General features: G+C 48.5%; 1 protein-coding gene across 10 annotated transcripts in view; it reads right to left on the reverse strand.

The window, feature by feature from the left end:
* Apba2 (amyloid beta precursor protein binding family A member 2) overlaps window positions 1-16,686 on the reverse strand; it is a 252,008-nt gene extending 235,322 nt beyond the window's left edge. For 5 of the 10 annotated variants that reach the window (XM_078051293.1, XM_078051291.1, XM_078051294.1 and 2 more), the window contains exon 1: window positions 16,027-16,219. The gene's annotated coding sequence lies outside the window, so the exon portion shown is untranslated. Of the gene's footprint in view, window positions 1-16,026; window positions 16,220-16,495 lie in introns of those variants that run through there. The other 5 variants (XM_078051288.1, XM_078051285.1, XM_078051290.1 and 2 more) reach the window with 2 other exon arrangements.
* Between the last annotated feature and the right edge of the window lie 2,587 nt (window positions 16,687-19,273).

The following is a 19,273-nucleotide window of genomic DNA, read 5'->3' on the forward strand; positions in this document are numbered from 1 at the left end:
CAAAATGCCTGAGAAAAATAACTTATAAAGAGAAAAAGGTTATTTTGGCTTCAGTTTTGGAGTTTCCCGTCCATAATGGGGTCTACCCATTGCTCTGTGCCTTGGTGGGCATGCTGGATGGCAACAGCAGAAAACATGTGGCAGAGCAAACTGCTCACCTGATGGCCAGGAAGCAAAAAAGAAAAAGAGAAGACAGGGCCAGGATCCCATAATCCCCATTTGGGGGAATGCCCCCCAATTACCTAAGGACTTTCCACAAGACCCCATCCCTTAAAGGTCCAGAGCACCTCCAAACAGCACCACCTTTGGGACCAAGCCTTTAATACAAGGACCTTGTGGTATACTTATCAAACAGTGGCAGTCCCTGACAATGCAGGTCTTGTGCATTCCATGGGGGCGTCCTTTCCATCCAGCCCTACCACTCAACTTCACTTGTCCCACACCACACAACTCCCATGTGCCAGCTCCAATCTCATTCATCACTCAACAAGGTCTTGCAAAGCAGGTGTCATGGATGCTACAAATGGAGGAGCTGGGGTCCCACTGTTGCACTGGATGAGAGGAGCAGGCTGGGTCCTGGCAGGCCCGTCAGACTCTCCACTAAGCCCCAGCCATCCTTGCTGGCTACATGACAACAGGCCTGCACCCACTTATAGGATGAGGTCTCCCTCTCTTGTGAAACTCACCCCTTTCCTCTTCATCCTATGCCTCTACCAAAAACACAGGGGTTGACACTTATGGAAGTTAGAGAAGATGAAATTACTTGAAGCCCAGGGTTTTCCCTGTGGTCTTATTGTCTTCTGTGTCCCCACCAGGTCGCCCTTTCTGTGGGGAACAAAGGGAGTCAATCCCAGCATGGCCTCATCCATAAATCTTTAAAATGCCAGCCCAGGCCACACAGACTCAGCTCTCTTTGCCTCCTCACTGGGCCATCAATTGCACACACACCAGCTTTGGTCACTATTGTCTATTGTTACCCTCCACCAATGTTACCCTCTACCCTAAAAAAAAAAAAAAAAAAATGGCCACTGGTCACTACCTGTGCGACTCCAGAGGCTGATCAGGAAGGGCAGCATCAATGTTCAATACCCATTTCTGGTGAATACAAAAAGCAGCAGAGACCCAGCGCACTGCTATGCCAGGTCACTGGGCCAATGAAAACTGGCTAGTGCCCCTCAGAGTATGCTCAGCAGCACAGGAGCAAGATTCCCTGGGCTACCGATGTCAGCAACTGGGCTTCTGATTTTTTGTGTTTGAAATCTTTCATGCTCATACCATTGGGCTTCCTTCTCCTGTGGATGACCTTCCCAGCCCCAGCTCAGTCTGCATCTGAGAAACTGGCTATTTTCAAGCACCCAGAACTTTGGGGATATATATATTTTTTTTCTTTTCTTTTTTTCTAAATAATAAACTGAACTTCCTCCAACCCCAGGTAAAGGAAGTCCAATGGGGACAACTCAGCTGAGTGTCTGGAAGTTCTTACCACCAAAGGACACAGAGGTGATGGGACTCAACCAGCTCCCAATTTTCTCATGTACTTTCTGTTTTTGGAAGCTTTAGACTTGAAGCAAAATCAAGCAGATTGAACATGGTCCCCACATAACCTATACCCATTCTGCCCTTTTATCAGCATCTTACATTAGTACAGTACATCACAACCAATGAAGCAAGATTGATCCATTGTTGTTATTAAGGCCATAGCTCATTCACATTTCCTTGGTGTTTTCCTAATGGCCTTTTCTGTTCCAGGATCCCATCCACGACACCACATCACATGTAGTCATCAAGTCTCCTCAGGCTACTCCTGGGTGTGATAGTTTCTCACTTTCTTTTTGATGACCTTGACATTTTTGGAGAGTGCTAGGGAAACATTTTGTAGAATGTCCCTCAATGGGAATTTGTCTAAAGTTGGTTTGTTTTGTTGTTGTTGTTGTTGTTTATCCTCATGATGAGACTAAGGTCATAGGTTCCGGGGAGGAAAACCCCAGCAGTGAAGCACACCCTATGGGCTCAACTCACTGTTGATATGGCCCTTGACCACCAGCTGAAGCAGTGCCTGTGGGGTTTCTGTTTTCCCTTTGCACGTTGTCCTTTGTCAGGAAGTCACTGTGTGCAATCTGCATCTGAGGAGTGGCAGTGATGCCCACCTGCTTTACCCTCAGGTTGCTACTAGCCCCCATCAGTGATGACCGCTTCATTCAAGGCTGAATCTCGCACCCTGCTGCAACGCCTTGCTCCAGCCCCGTATGGCTTTTGCCTTCTACCTCCCCACGAACACACACAAGTCAACAGCTCCCTGAAGGTAAGGTCCAACCTTCCTCATTGGCTTGTATGTGTGCCAGAACCAAGCGTGATGGCTGAGTTTCACACCATGAACACCAAGATGCGTACTCCTGAGAGGTCCTGGTCTCCCCAAGGTGATCAGATGGCAGGGAGCAATTCTCAAGCCACAGCGGTGAGATGAGGATGTACATATCTAGACTCCCGAGCTACAAAGCCCATTCTTAAAACCCAGACCACAATCCAGGCAATGGCAGCCCCTCCAGAAGCAGAATAGCTTCCATATCACAAATACCAGCAAAGAGACTCTGGAGACAGCCTGTGCCAGGCTGGCTCTCAACAGGCCTGGGAGTGTGAGGGCCACCGCAGAGCCAGCCCTTAGACCCCCACACCTTGGGGACAACAACCCCAGGCTCTTCCTATCCAAGGGGTGCTATCCCCATTGGCTGTCCTTTCTGGTCCTCAGGCCATGTGATGAAACTGTCATGTTCCCAGGACGGGGCCAAGAGTGCACCCAGAGTGAAGCTGGAGACATAGAATCTCTGAGGCCACAGCGGGCTTTGTCACTTGTCACTATCCTACTTCACAACCCTGCTCATCTCTTGGGAACAACTGCAGAAAAGACATCTGGAGCAGAGCTGTGTCCTGTACTGTTTTTTGTGAAATGGGGCATAGGTGTGGAGCTGGTAAAACATCATTTGGCCATTTTTACTGAGCAGCTGCTGAGTTCTGGGCACTGTGCTGGGTGCTGGGACCCAGAAGTAACCTTAGGTGACAAGGGAGTAGATGAAGCTGGGACCCAGAGAGCAGCCCTACCCAGGGACAGGGCAATAGATGGCATGTATTTAGAAGAGAGAAAAGCTGTAAAAATATAACTTACACTACAGATAGTCATTCACAGCTTTGAGGGAAGAGAGCAGAGAAGCAAACACCTGCTCTCCATTGGGTGGTCATTCAGCTCCCAGGACAATGACAGGCAAAAAGTCCCTAGAGGGTGACAAGGCATACAGATGGGGCAGAACATCCCAGATAGAAAAACAAGATGCACCTGTAATTTGTGCTCAGCTAGTCCAGCCCTACATCTGTAGAGGCAGCCTCAGCAATGGAGACCACAGCAGAACCATCACATTCACAAATGTCACCAAACACACCACAGTAGCAAAATGCCAAGGTGACAGGGAGAGACCATCAGGACAGCTCCCCTGGCTGAAAAGAAGATGACAAGATCACAGGGAAGCTTTGGTTGGAACAGCACGATACGTCACAGAGTGTAAAACAACCCTGAGTGTGCAGCCAGGAAAGTGGGCTCTGGCCTCTGACATGGGGGACCCTCTGGAACACCTGAGAGGTTAGAAAGGACATTTTCTAAGATCCACTCAGTGCTGCCACCGCTAAGAGGCTGACATTATAAATAATGCCCACGATCAGCTGGGGGAGAACAGCACCTGTCACCCATTCCCACAAAGAGCCACGCTGTGGTCTGATGAGCCAGAGAAGCCAGGGTCCAGCTGGGAAAGGCTCTGAGGACCTACAGGGTCAAGGCCTGTTGCAAACATAGGCTCTGCTTTTGCCACCTCATGATGTTGGCCTAACACTCATCTGAGATTCTATCTCCTTATCTCCAGAGGGGCTAATCGCACTGAGTGCCCTCTCCCTGGAACTCCTCTTCCAAACCAGAAGCAGCTGCAGGTAACACCATGCACAGGTGACATGACTCGGAGCACACACACCACCAACCCCAAATCTATGGTCCTGCTGAGGAGGAAGTGAGCTCATGTACATGGGTGAGCTGCTGCTCAGGGCGGTGCCAGCCACACAGGATGTCCTGAGAATACCAAAGCCTCCAACAGGCTGCCACACAACAGGACTCCTACAAAGGTTTAGAGGACTCCATGGCCACAGTGGAACTCACTGAAGCCAACTGTCTAGCCCATGAGGCCAAGGTGTCATAAGGTTGGCAGTCTCTGTCCTCTGCAGGCAGTGACATAGCTCCATTCTGATGGCTCACAGCCAGTACAAGAGCTCTGAGGACAGCGGGGGACAGAGCTGGAGCAAAGTCGCTATGGTTTGGGTAAGTGTCTCCCAAAGGCTCATAAGCTAAAGGTTTAGGTACCAGTCCATGGCACTAATGACAGTCAAAACCTTTAAGAGGTGGGGCCTAGAAGGAAGAAGTTAGGTCACTGGGGACATGTCCTTGAAGGGGATACTGGGACCCCAGCCCTTTCTTTTCTCTCATTGTTTCCCAGCCACCATCAGATGAACTGGTGGAGATTGGCTCCACCACATGCTCCTCCACCACATGCTGCAACAGACCCGAAGCAACAGAGCCAAACAACTATGGACTGAAAGCTCTGAAAGAGTGGGCCAAAATAAGCCTTTCTTCTTCTTAAGATGATCAACTCAGGCATTTTATCACAGTGATAGAGAGCTGATTAACACAGAGCTCATGGATGGAAACAGTATGCCGGGGAAGGACATAGGAAAAGACAAAAGCCCCCTCTGGGAGCTGGGGTGATGGGACCCTGCCTGGACAGAACCTCCACTTATGATTCCTGGGCTGCCAGGAACACAGGACTGACCCAAAGGAATTGTTCATGTGCACTCATTCCTTCTGATCATTCTTCTTAAAGCTCTTTAAGTTTCTTACTTAATATAAATCACAACATTTGATGCTTCAACATTTGGGTTATTTGTGTGATTTTCTTAAGGACTATGCCTCCTTTTACATGCAGGGGAAAAAGCTCATTTTATCTAGATAACTTAACCATACCAATTAAATCTGTATAGATTTTACTATCTTTCTTGGGTTTTACATAACTTGCTCTCATTTAGAAAACAGAGTTTGTGTCTAAATATTAATAAGTATTCATTGTAATAGCAAAATTTAATTATTTTACATTAAATGTAATCTTGATTCAGATAGTATTGTTCCAGCAATAATATAAGCCATGAGTTGGTCAATTCAAAGTTTTCCTTGAAAATTCCAAGATGACGTGCTGCACTTTTTAAAAACTTTTTAATGAAAAACAATATACGTACAGTAAAGCTCTATATCCATGCATTCATCCATACAACCCAACATCGAGATTTTTTAAATGGAGCATTATTAGCACCTGCAGAAGGTCTGCTGCTCATGTCTCCCCTAATTACCATCTCCCAAGAACAACTGATTTCCAACACCACAGATAAGTTGCCTGTTGACTTTCACATAAATGGGATCCTGCAGTCTGGACTCTATAGTGTTTAGGTATTTTCACTTGACACTATGTTGCAGAATGCATCCATGCTGTGACATACACTTATGGAGAGTTCACTCTCAGTTTGCTATATAGTATCTATGCAGGAATAAATCTATGTCTTGATCTGCTCTTCTGATGGTTATCTGGCTTGTTTGCATTTTGGCAATTAATCATACTTTGGGTGTGTCCCCTAAGGACTGTATCAATTCCCTTGGGCGGCTATAATGAATAATCATGTATCTAGGTGGCTTCAGACACACATTTATATTCTCACAGTTCTGGAGACTAAAATCTAAAAAAAACTTTCACTGGGTAGAAACAGTCCCTCTGGGAGGTGGTAAGGGAAAATCCATTTCTCACCTCATCTGGTTTCTCGTGGCTGCTGGTGTTCCTTCAGTCATGAGTGCATCACTCCAATCTTTGCCTCTGTGCTCATGTTGGCTCCCCTTCTGCGTGTCCAATCTCCCTCTGCCTTTCTCTAGTGGCCACATGCACACTTCACTCAGTTTAATTGGGATTGGGACTGCTGGTAATAGAGCATATGTAAATTTAACTTTAGTTGATCTGCAGTTTCCCAAGCACTTGTAGGAATCTATGCCCCAGTGAGTTCCAGTTACACCACATCCTAACGCCTGCCATTTGCTGCTCTTTTGACTTTAGCCTAGAGGATGTGTGATGGTCTCAAACTTTACAATTTAGTTTGCCTCTCCCTAACAACTAATGGAGTTGAGCACCTTTTCATCTCTTTATCAAACATCGTGTGTGTGTGTATGTGTGTGTGTGTGTGTCTTTTGCTCCTTTCCTTATTAGTTTGTCTGCCTTTTTCTCATTACTTATATAGTGCATTATTGTATTTTAAGTGAGTTGTTTTGTTAAAAATAGGTTCCACTATAGACACGTGGGAGAAATAAAATTTCTCATGTCAAAAGTTTCTGGGGGGAAAAAAAGTTTCTGAGATGTAAGGTCCAGTAGAGTCTAAGTGATCAGTTAGTTGACATGAATTCTAGATAATGAATACTCGGAAGGGAGTTCGGGTCTTGGTCAGCTTGGACAGTTTCCAGTAAGGAATATCGTGTGATAGCTTGGGAACCACTGTCAGAAAACGGATGAGTGGAATGAAAATCAGTCCCACATTAATGTCTTCCAAAATAGCACAGCATGTCTATCTCCCTTTACTTCCTGACAACCAAAACTGATTTGACCTAAAAGAGGGCAAACTCTTATGTGTAGCTCCACAAATACATATGGATTTTATGAGACTTTCCTGGTTCCATAGATACCTTCAGGCAAAGCTATGCCTGATCAAGTCAGCACAGTGATGGCCCATGTCCAGAGTAAGGCAGTGGCTCCCTCCTGCAGACATTTCCCTTGAGTAGAGAAAGGCAGAGATACCACCAACTACAACCAGCAGTATTTCTTCTGTGAAATAATGAGAGCTTAAATACATCAGATTTAGGCTTCTCTATAACATAAGGGAAGAAAGAAAGTTTGGGACATCAGTCAATGTGAACCACACTGTAATATTATGTGCCTGATGAAAACCATGAAGATGGCAGAAAGTTCTGCACACAGGGATGTCTCCCCCGACATCATTGCAGCTTTCTCCCCTTCCGGTCCTCATTTCTAAACACCCCAATAATCAACAGGATGTCCCTAGTTATGGGGCTTGGAAGTAACAAAGGCAGACTTAGCCCCTTCTGAGCTCCAGCAGACATTGATAAAGGGAACCATGGACCTCATGACAGGGATTACAGTCCTATACCTCTGCCCTGAGCCACAGAGGAAAAGCAGATCGACTGCATCTCTAAAAAGGAGCACAACTTGGGCTGGGGTTATGGTTCAACGGTAGCATGCTTGCCTGGCATGCGTGAGGCACTGGGTTCGAGTCTCAGCACCACATATAAGTAAATAAATAAAGGTCAATCAATGAATAATTAAAAAAAAAAGGAGCACAACTTATCTATAAAACTGGGATTTCCCACGGCTTGACATGATCAGGTCATCGCCCAGAGTTGAATGGATACCTCATCCTCTTCAGGACTGGATGGGAATGGAATGGCAAGAGCTGCGGGCATCCCAAGGGCTCTTGGCCACAAGATGGATGCATCATAGTGCACATCTGTAATCCCAGTGACTTGGGAGGCTGAGGCAAGAGGATAGCAAGTTCAAGGCCAACCTGAGCAACTCAGTGAGACCCTGTGTCTCAAAATTAAAAACAAAACAAAAAAGTGTGGGGGCTAGGAAAGTAGCTCGGTGGTAGAGTGCTTGCCTAGCATGCATGAGGTCCTGGGTTCAATCTCCAGTACTACAAATAATAGTAATAAAAAATAAACAGGAGGCCTGTGAATCAGCTTCCTACAGTGCAGTGTGGTTCAGAATATCTGACCACAGGTGCAGCTCTGCCCTGACCTTCCCAAATCACCTTGGCCAGTGAAGAAACTGCACTCCTTTTTCCCAGTAGAGACCAGAAAACCATCAGAAGGCCCTATAATGACTGCCTGTGTCCCTAGACAGCCCGAGGCCAGTCATGAGGTGGGCAAAGAGGCATACCACCCTCTGCAGCCCGCGGTCCCTGTCCCACTGCAAGTCTCTCCAGCATGCTGCCTGTGCTCCACAGACAACGGGAACCAGCATGGGGTGAGGGGTGTGTGGAAGTCAGCAGAGCAACATGGGTTAACTCTGTGAGAGCAAATTAATAACGTGATATATGGTTTTGTCGTAGATTTTGTCGTGCTTGTAAGAGAACAGGGCAATTTAACCTAGAAAGCCTGTAAATCTCTAAAGGGTAAAATGAAACATCTGTGGGAGCAAGACTGGGACTTGGCAACCTCAGCCCCCAACAGAACGCAGTGGGAAGGGAGGCTCCTAGTGTCCACTCCCTCGCCCTGCATCCTCACGGTACCCCTCCCTCAGGTACCCAGACCTGCCCCCTACCCTTCAATGTGCCCTGTCCTGTGTCCTCCCTGTCCCTCTAGGCACCTTCACCTCACCTCTGAATGTGCCCCTCCAAGAGCCCCTTTGGCACCCCTCCCCCATGTCCCACCCTGTCAATTCAAGAAGCTTGGTGACAGAGAATTTTCTTGGCAAACTGTGTAGATTATTGTTGCCCCACCTGCTCTGCTCCCGATCCATAGCCAGGACTCTCAGGGCCATCCAGGGCAGCTCCACTCCTGGATGGTCAGGAGGCATCCCTCCTCCCCATTCACCATCTCCAGCTCTGACCTACACAAACCACAAAACCTGCTGCCCCAAACTGGACACTCCCTGTGCCCAGGGTGCCCCCCTCTTGGCTGGCTCTTCTGCGCTGAAGGAGCAAATACACACTTTTCCAGAATAGGGCCCATGACCAGACCTCAGTCACCCTGGCACTCTTGCATCCCCTGGATTATGCTTCTCTAGGAGGACCCTAGTCCCAGAACCAGGATGCCAGCACATGTTCTCCAGCAATTCCTTTCCACTCCCTTCCCATCTATAGCTGGGAACGACTCTACCCATCTATAGCTGGGAAAGAAGAAAGATGGATCTCAGCAGGTGCTCAGAAAATAAATACCCGATGGATGGATGAATGGATGGATGGACGGACAAAACTCCCAGCAAAGGGATCTAGGAGTACCTAAGTGAAGAACACTTTCCCTCAGTTCTAGCATTGCAGAGTCCTCCAGTATCAAAGGATATGAATAACGGGGGCAAGGTAAGGGGTTGCCCTTTAAATGCCCAGCCACCCTCTATTTCCATACCAGATAAACCTTCCTACATGATGGATAAAAGGAACAGCACATTCAGAGACTTAAGGAAAAGGGTCCTAAAGCAAGGCAGAGAAGGCTGCCAGCCCAGGGGTCCCCCAAGGCAGTTCCCCACAGGAAGTCAATGCAAGTCAGAGGCGGCACTGCCTCTGGGTGCAGCAAATCAACTGCAGTAGCACAAGTCACCACTGCTGATTAAGCACACACCCGCCTGTGATCAAGAAGAAAACCATTACTTAATAAAATGCAATTAATTTTGAAGCTAAAATTGGTTGAAGCCCAAGGGAAAGTCAAGATCAGTAGTTTCCAAGCTAACACAAAGATGTTCCCTAAAGAACCAAAGGCAGGCCACACATCCAACTTGAAATACCCTGGCACACTTCCCTCCAGCCGCCTGATTCCTAGCACTCCAAGGGAAGTATCTTCACAGTACATGTGCACAAAGTGAGGCACATCTAGTAGGGACTGTGAGACAGGAAAAATTCACACCTTAGCCTATTCCTGGAGAAACAGCCACCACGTTGACTAATGAAGTCCCACCTCAGAGGCTCAGGATCTAGAAGTCAGGCCAGGAGGACAGCACTGGGACCTGTGGCTAGAATCAATTCGTCCATCAGTCAGCCAACTGCTTTCACTGTTGCCATCTAGAATCTGAGCCAGCTAGAAGGGCCCAAAGTGGTAACAGGTATTTAAGATGGCAAACAAGCTGAGAACACACGTGTATACACACACACACACACACACACACACACACACACACACACCCTAACCTGTGACTGTACTGACCAAGCACTTCACTGTAACAGAATGTTTGCACACATCTCATCTCATGTCATACTCACAGTCATTCGGTAGCCACTAAAGAAGGAAGCACAGACCCGCATGTGCCCTCCTTATGATGAGTCAAGTCAAACTCTGAGCAGTGGCATTTCTACAGCTGGCGGGTGGAGGCCAAGCCTGGCTTTCTCAAGCTTCTGATTTCTAATACAAACCCCAGCTCCACTTCACCCCACCAATGACAGCTGTCACCAGCTCTGGATAATATGGACAGATGTTAGAGCACATGGCTCACTTACTACACCAAAGGACTGAGAAACACACACGGCAGTTTTATTTGAACAAGGCACACACTTGCTGTCAGACCAAAAAAATCCATCATCCCTAAATACATGCATTCAATTAATGGTCTTCCTATGTTTGAAATGATACATTTTTCCATGAAATTAATAATTAAACAAACTGGAGAAAACATGTATGCATGTTTTTTAAATTAATAATGCATATAATAGTTCAGAGAAATTCCTAGTTAGAGCTGCTAACAAAGCCCAGAACTATAAAACCAACCAAACACACACAGACACACACACACACCCAACTTAAAATTTTAGATGTCCATACTGTTCTTCTACTTAGTATTTACTAATGCATCTTTGCTCAGGATAAGTGGCTGAGTGGTTCAGAACCAAATATCTCCTTGCTAATTGATTCTAGAGACAAGAAGTGCAAAGTATCCATGTTCACTTCGAGTGCAGAAAGGAAACATCTAGAGACCCACCAACAATGGCTGTTTTCCTGTATGGCAGGCCCTCAAGCCTCCTCTCCAGCTCTGTGAAGAGCCCCGATTATCTAGGACACATCCTCAACTCTCCAACCACTAGGCATTAGGTTCTCTAGGCACACATTGAAAATTAACCCCTATACATGTCACATGAGTGGTCACAAGTACTAGTCATACTCACCCAGTTGAAAAACAACTCTAATGTAAAATGGGTTCCCATAGGCCACAGGTATGGAGCATGCTCTTCACACTCTCCTCTCCCAATTCAGGCTCACATGTGGCACTGCCCTCCAACAGCAGTGTGCCTTAGGGCAAGTCACAGTTGCCCAGTCCTCAGTCTCCTTGCTGAGAAGTTAAGACGAGGCCTGCTTTTGGGGTTTAATGGGAAATTACTTACAACAGCACAGAGGATCAGAACTCAACACACAGAACTGCCCCCACAATGTGATTTTAATTACACTGGAATTAAATGTTGGAGTGTTTCAGTTTCCAGAAAACCTTAAGATTTTTTGCAGTCAATGCAGGAATCTCAACTGCATGTTTTTTTTTTCTTTCTTAGTTTTGATCCTTCAAACACAAAACAACAGATGTAGCACCTTACACTGGAACCTCACTTCATAGTTTATGAAGTGTCTATACACTTTCTTACTGGGCTGTAGTTGTAACTCACAAACCTGACCCATGCAACGCCCAGCAAAAAAGGAGAAGCCATAACAGGCCTGAGCCTACACAGGCACCACATGAAGACTTTGCTGTCATAATGATACCCTGCACCAGGTCAATTCTGAATTTCATTCGTGCATCAAAACAACCTTGAGCAAGAGGTGCAATGCATGGATTACAGATACTAAGAAAGGCTCCCAAGGTCCGTGGTTTGCAGAGGTCCTAGGGATTAGCAACACAACCAGGCTGGAATTTAGCTCTTGTTATTCTAGATTCCAACCTGGTTTCCTATCTTACCCTGCCTGTCTCATAAAACCAGAGTGCTTCTCCTGGCCAGGTCAAAACACAAGCAAAAGAAAGTCAGGCAAGAAAAGGTTTGTGGAAGGAAAGACCAGCCAATAGGACAAACAGAACAGCTGGGACCTGACATGAGGTTCTAGACAAGTTTAGAAACATCCAGATGGAAGAGGAAGAGAAACTGGGAAAGAGGGTGCCTCTTTCCCAGTGTATGTGCATCCAAGATGACTTCAGGGAGAATGTAGGCTGGCCGGCTCTAGAAGCAGGGAATACCTGACAACCAAAACAACCAAAAAAACCAAAGGAATTTCATTGCAAAATCAGAATGCCCACTCTGTGGGATGGATTACTTTCCCAAACAGTTTCTTCTGTCCCATGTGAAAACTGGCTTGCACTGTACAATCCATAGCTCTACCCTGCCTCCCCAGTGAGCAAAAGAGTCTGTGCTCACTTCTAGGAGGGATCCAAATGTGAATACAACTTGATGCCTGCTCTGGGTCTCAGGGAAAGGAGAAGTGGGGAGTCAAGCAGGGTGAAAGGCAGAATGATGCTCCTGCATTTCATTCATTCTTACATTCAACCAACAATAGCACTGAGGGTTTACTATGTGCCAGGCACTATTGGAGCTACTGGGGATACAGAGGTGAACAAAGTCTTTACATTTGAGTGGTAAGAGACGGACAATAAACAAACAAGTACTGTACATAAATGAGACATTGAATGATAAGCATTAAGGAGAATCACAAAACAGGATTCACAAGAAAAGAAAGAAGTGATATCAATTTACAGAGGCTGATTAGGGAGTTGGCATGTATGTAGAGAAGTGAAATCAGGGAGGGAGCAAGCCAGGTGGATACCTGGGGGAGGTACAGACAAGGCAGCAGGAATAGCAGGCACAAAGGCCTTGAGACAGAAGGAGCCAAGCAAAATTGAGGACCAAAGGAATAAAAGGAAATAACCCACATTCATTTGAGATCATTAAGGACAGACTCAAGGGCCTGGGCCAAGGTCTTGGGACAACAGGGCAGGGACAACTCAAGGCAAATCTGGGCAGATATTCTGTCTGACTGGAGGCTGGGCAGCTTATTGAGAGCATGCTTGGGAGTGAGGGCTCAGAAAATCTTGTGGAGGAATATGGGTGTGGAGTAGGCACTGGGGAGCCATTGAAGGTTTGAGAAAATGAGAGACGGGCATGGGTCCAATCTACAGAGGGGCAATCCCAGCACCCAACTCTGGGAAATGCCAAAGCTGGCACAGGAAAAAAAAAATTCACATAGCAAAGGCATTCCCCTGATGTGTACGGTTCCTCAAAGAGAGCCTGATGGTTCGACCTTGAGGGCACTGTCCTCCCTGGGCTTTCTTGAATGTCTGGATGGGGACAGAGGAGAGGACTGGCTGCAGGAGAGGCGAGAGAAGACAGTGCCCACGACAGCTGACTCAGCCTGTGCCAGCAGGCTGCTCAGAGACTCCAGCTGGCCCTGACCCAGGTGGTGGGTGGGGGGACTTGGGGAGGAGGAAGGAGGCATAGAATCCTCCCTGTGGGCTATCAGCCCAACCACCATCCAAGAGACCAAATGAGCATCACTCCAGCTCCTGCCAGGCACCCAGGCTGCCTCCTAGTACATGACCCAGAGAATGCCTGCCTACAGGTCAGTGGCTACACCACTCCCTACCATGGCCTGCACATTGCCAGTCCTCACGGCCACCAGCAGAGGTAAGGAACTGGGAGCAGTAAGCAAGGGTACAGTCTGTGAATGCTACAGCCATGAATGCCACTCATGCTCAGGGCTCTCTCCTGATCTCTAAGGACCATTCTTAAGGGCAGGATATGCAGGTGAATACCACTTGTTCTGGAAGGCCCTAGAGGCCAGCCAGAGATGTGTTCAGGTCCTCCATGTCCATCTGCCACTAGCCATTTCAGACTCCCCACATGAAAGTAAAGATTTCTCGAAGACTTCAGACAGGAGGTTCTCACCTGTTGAGTCACCAGGGCAGATATTTGGGGCAGGAAACACAGAGGAACACTTGGGAGAAGTGAGGTCTGGAGGGGACCTCTGCATCCATGTTCTGTCTATGCTCTGCCCCCTCTGACAGGCCTCACTGACCACCACCCAATCCAAACAAAGCCCAGCCCAACCTTACCATCAAATGTGTTTTTCCTCTGAGTTCCTCAGTTTTGTCTAGGAAAAATCAAGGTGTTTTAGCACTCTCTCAGCTTCCAGGGGTGCGATTGGTGTCTTTTACAATTATCTTTTATTTTTATCTAGCATTCTTAGCTCAGTTGGCAAATTAGATATTTATGTGCCTCCATTTCACAATCCATCCCCACCAATTATTCCTGTGAAACTAATATTTAATTTTAAAAAGGGGGGAGGGCATAGAACAACTCAAAGGACAGTTACGCAAACAAGCAAACAAGCCACAACTTGGGCCTGAGGTACCCCCAGAAAGCAAACAAGATGAGAGAGAACAAGAAGTTGATCATCACAGGCCCACCCCACCTCCCAGCTCACACACACTCACAGACCACCTGATTCAGCTTGCAGGAATCCAGTACCCCACAGATGAAAAGGCAGGCCAGTGGGGAGGAGCACAGCCACTTCCCTAACACATGAGAGAGAAGACCCCCACCAGGGCCATCATCCAGATCCAATCCAGCTCCAGAGATAGGGCCTCCTCACCAGTGCTGGTGCTGCCCACCTGGGGAGGGTTGTCAGCACCGAGGGCTGACAACAGCCATATTCCAACTCATCCACTTACACCCTTAATGCTGCTCAGAGTCCCAGCAGGTTCCAAATCTGTATTATTCCTGCCCAGAAGATCCTAAGTTCAGAGATCCTTTCCAGTGACAGCTGAGTATAAAGGAGAACGTATGGCCACCCAGCAGTAAGGGTGCAGGACAAGGCATTGTAGTTGCTCTGTGTCCACCCCTGCCTATTGGCTGCTGCTCACCAGAGAACCCTCTGCCTCATCTCACTGGAGGAATCCTGCTCCAAAGGAAGACTACCCACAGGCTCTGGGCTCAGCAGAGCTGTGACAGTGGAAAAAGTTGTCATACTCTGACCCTCAAAGCTTTCAGGTCTTTATTTGTAAAACCACTGTCTTTCCTCAAAGGAGTGGGAGACAATACCCAGAAAGAACAGGAGGTTGAAGAGGCCAGGGACAGATGAGCCCACGTATGAAGTGTCAGGTACAAGATGCCAGATTTTGGATACTTCACCTTGGCATAGCTATTGGTGAGTTGACTACACGAATCCACAGATTTAAGTCTGGCCCCTGTCAGGTCCTATCTGAATTGATCTGAAACAATTAAAAGTCTTCCTTCTGCAAGTAAATACTAAGTTAAGACTATCAGGCATCCTATAAGGCAGCAGTAGGGCAGAACTCTCTCGTCAGGACCCTCCGGATCCCCCGGACCCTTCTTCTACACGCTGACCCAAGGGGAGTTCACTCCTAGCTTTGGCTTACAGAGGCCCACCACACACTGTCCACCGCCCACTGCCCTGTGTAAAGCACTGCTTGGGGGACGGGAGATCAATGTTTGCCTTCATAATCTGTGGCCAGATCTCCTGTCAACAGTCTTGTCAGGCTGTGCCTGCCATAGGGAAGGGGCCAGACTAAGAAGCATAGCCACATGCCCCCAGCCCCACTCAGGCTGCCCAGGGGAAAGGGTGTGTGGAATTTTTAATTGAGGAGTTTTCCTCCTGGGCCTCATTATAAAGGAAAAGGGGAGGAGGAGAAATCAGAGCTCGATTCCCCGGAGGCAGCGAATCCAACAGCGACCCCAAACTCGGGAGTTGCCGCCCGGTACCGGGACTTGGTGCCAGCACCAAGCGGGGGCCCCAGAACGCACTAGCGGCCCGGCCAGTCCAGCGGGACTGAAGCGGGCAACCACCGCCGACCAGCGCCTCTTGCCAGCACCGGGTCGCCCCTCACCGCGGAGCCCCAGCCCTGGATGCAGGAGTCGCCCGCTGGTCCCCACCGCGCCCGCCCGCCGGTCAGTGGGGGCAGGGACCGGCTGGTCTGGTGAAGTGGGGCCGCGGGTCTCCACCCCCACAACCAAGCGGCAATCCGACCCGCCGATCGACCCCCTCCGCTGCCGCTCCGAAGCCCCGCCGAGTCTGGGGGTCAGCACAGGAGCTGCAGCATCTGCGTCCCCCTATCCGCCCCCCGATCCCCGCGCCGACCCGGGCGCCCCCAGGCTGCGGCCACCGGCGACTCAGGAAGCCAGGGACCCCCAGCTTACCTGGCTCTGGCACCAGGCTGCGCGAGTGCGCCGCCGCACCCGCCCCGCCGCAGCCACTGCCGCCGCCACCGCCACCGGCTCTGTCCGCGAGGCCGAGCGCTGGGCGCCGCCGCAGCTCTTTGTGAGCCCGCGCCGAGCCGCACACGGAGACTGCTAATGAGCCCGGGAAGCTGAATAGCGGCGGGCGCGCCCGGGACGCGGCGTACGGCACGCAGAGCCGCCTCTGCCGGGTGCACGCGGCGCGGCCGTGGGGCGCACCCCGCACCCGCCTGCGGCTGGCCGGCCCGCGCCCCCGCCTCGGCCTCTCCTACCGCCCCCAGCTCCACCCGCGCCCAGAAAATGGGGATCGGAAAATGCTTCCTGGAAAGAGCGCGAGGCGGGAAGGAAAGGAAGACAAAGATGCTTTCTTGCCGGGTGCTACCTCCCCCGGCCCCAAAGCAAGGACAGTCGGCAAAACGGGCAGGCACACCTGGGATCTGGGTCCTTCGGGGATGGCTTCGGGGACAGGGACTGGAGCCCAGGTTCTGGAAGCCTGGGCGGCGCCCTGGGGAGCACACAGATTCCCGGGTGTGCCCCCAGACCTGCTGGCTTGGGAGCTGTAGGGGTCTGGTCCTCCAGCGGGTAGAACAGGTGAAGGCGAAGCTCTACTGCGCCGGTACCCTGCCCCGGGCGCCGCGCTGCCCCCTGGCGGGCTCGAGAGCCCTTGCTGCGCTGAGGGGCTGTGGCGACCGCGCCCTGCTCTGCCCTTCCCGACTGCGTGCTGGGGCCCTGGAAAGAATCCCTTGAGAATCGCGGCTTCGGAAAACCCCTGTAGCAAGGAAGGCCCCCTGCTACCTCCACACCGCAGATCCCCCAGACGAGTTTTGGCGACCAGTTCTTATCTCTTGGTCCCTTGTAACCATCCCACCATCCGGTTTCGATACCAGGTGCTGCTTTGGTCCCAACCCCAGGGCCCCACTCTGGCCCTTCCTCTCCTTGCTGTCTTGAGTTGGTGGACCCTAACCTCAAACACTCCCAGACACACTCATGTATCCCAAAGAGAGTCACTATCCACTACACAGTGTGAATAATCCCCTTGAAGCCCATAAAGGTCGTGTAAAGGCTGTCGTGGGCCCTTTCATTCAGTCCCATGAAGATGTGATAATCTGCAGGTCTACATGGGAAAGTGAACAGGGTGCCTTCTCCCGGCAGAATTGGGGCTCAAAGACCTCCTTTGCCTGAACCCTTCTATTTGCCCTGTTTTTCAGCTGCGTTTGGCAGATTAGGGTGAACCTATGGTGCTGGAGTTTCTGAAGGGGAGTAGAACAGGAGAAAAAAGGGAACTGAGAGGGTGAAGAAAGCCTCTTTCTACTGCCCTGAGGAGGGGAGCTGACACCCTAAGGAGAGGGCCTGGAGGAAAGCTGGGTCCTCAGCTGGGCTAAGGGCGGACATAGTGTGGATTTCCTGTGACCTCACCCCTCATCTCTCCTCTTCATCTCTTCTTCTTAGCCCAAGTTACAAACAAAAACACCAAGGGCATAAACCCAAAGCAGACCAACCACGAGTTCCAGAATCATTCCCCATCCACATCTTGAGGTGAATGTATGTTCGTTGTTTATTTTTCACCTACTTAAACATTCTGGTCACTCAACCAACAACAAGTTTAGCTTCATCTCAACTTCCGTGGCCCAGCTTTTCTCCAAATGCCAGTAAGCAGATAGGAACATTTGGAAAGAAAAGAGTCCATGGCTTTAAATATTAAGTGTGAAGGCCAAACGTGCACATCTTCTGGCCTTGTCTTACTTGAATGTAGATAAATCACATAGGAAACCAGATTACTAGGCCTGAAGATGACCCACACGATGCCATTCGAATGTGGATGTGGATGAACCAGCTAGTTTGAGGCTGTTTCCTTCAACAATTGCCCTTGAACTCTTCTGTGGGAAAGCTCTGGACCAAGCACTGTGAATTAGACTCCATTCCTCTACTCAGGAGCAGTAGTATCTGATGTCCGAAGAGTCAAAGGTTCAGGCCCACCCTTAACCTCATTCAGGACCCTAAATCTGGTGGTCTAGAGTCAATTCACTGTTCAGAGAATTTTTTATTTATTTATTTTTTATTCAAACACTTTTTGAAGAATCTTGAAGTGGGGAAGATCCTTCTAAGTATGCTACAAAGTGCATGATGGAAAAACACAATAATAACACAGAAGTGATAACATAAAAGATGGCCAAATTTGACTACAGAAAAAAATCCTGCCTAATAATCACCTCCATGAGCAACTCAACAACAAATCAGGAAAAAAGTATTTGTAACGTATATCACATTTAATTTCCCTCATACATAAATAAGATTGAGAAATATATAACAAAAAAAGATCAAGCCAGATGCAGTGGCTCACACCTGTAATCCAGGCAGCTCAGAAGGCTGAGGTAGAGGATTGCACATTCAAAGCCAGCCTCAGCAATTTATCGAAGTCCTATGCAACTTAGAAAAACCCTCTCTCAAAATTTAAAATTAAAAAACAGACCCGGTGAGGCGGGGGCAGGTGCTGGGGCTATAGCTCAGTGACAGAGCACTTGCCTAGCATGTGTAGGCACTGGGTTCGATCCTTAGCACCACATACAATTAAATAAATAAAATAAAAGTACTGTGTCCATCTACAACTGAAATAAATAAATAGGTAAATAGATAAATAAAAATGACACTGACATTAAAGGTACTATTTTTTAAAAAACGAACTGGGGATATGGCTCAGTATTAAAAAAACAGAAGAAGAAGAAAAAAAAAAAAGAAAGAGAAAGAAAAAGATGGGGGCTGGGGATGTGGCTCAAGTGGTAGCGCTCTGGCCTGGCATGTGCGAGGCACTGGGTTCCATCATCAGCACCACATAAAAATAAATAAAGATTATTGTGCCCACTAAAACAAAAAAAAATAAATATGAAAAAAGGAAAAAGATCAACTCAATTTTTAAAAATAGACAAAGGGAAAGGGGCAGTTCATAAGAAACAAAAATACAAATGAATTTAAAATCTGAAAAGATGTCCTTCCTTAATCATAATAAGAAATGCAGGTCTGGGGTGTAGCTAAATGGGAAAGCTCCTGCCTAGTAGGCTTGAGGCCCTGAGTTCCATCCCCAAAAAAGCAAAATCAAAACAACATAACTATACTGAGATCCCTTTGCTTTTACCTGTCAGAGACTCAGAAGTGCAATAACACAACATGTTCCAGAGAGAAAGGGGAAATTGGCAGGCTCCCTCATTGGCTG

This window comes from Ictidomys tridecemlineatus, chromosome 5, assembly GCF_052094955.1.
Source record: "Ictidomys tridecemlineatus isolate mIctTri1 chromosome 5, mIctTri1.hap1, whole genome shotgun sequence".
NCBI classification, from domain to species: domain Eukaryota; kingdom Metazoa; phylum Chordata; class Mammalia; order Rodentia; family Sciuridae; genus Ictidomys; species Ictidomys tridecemlineatus.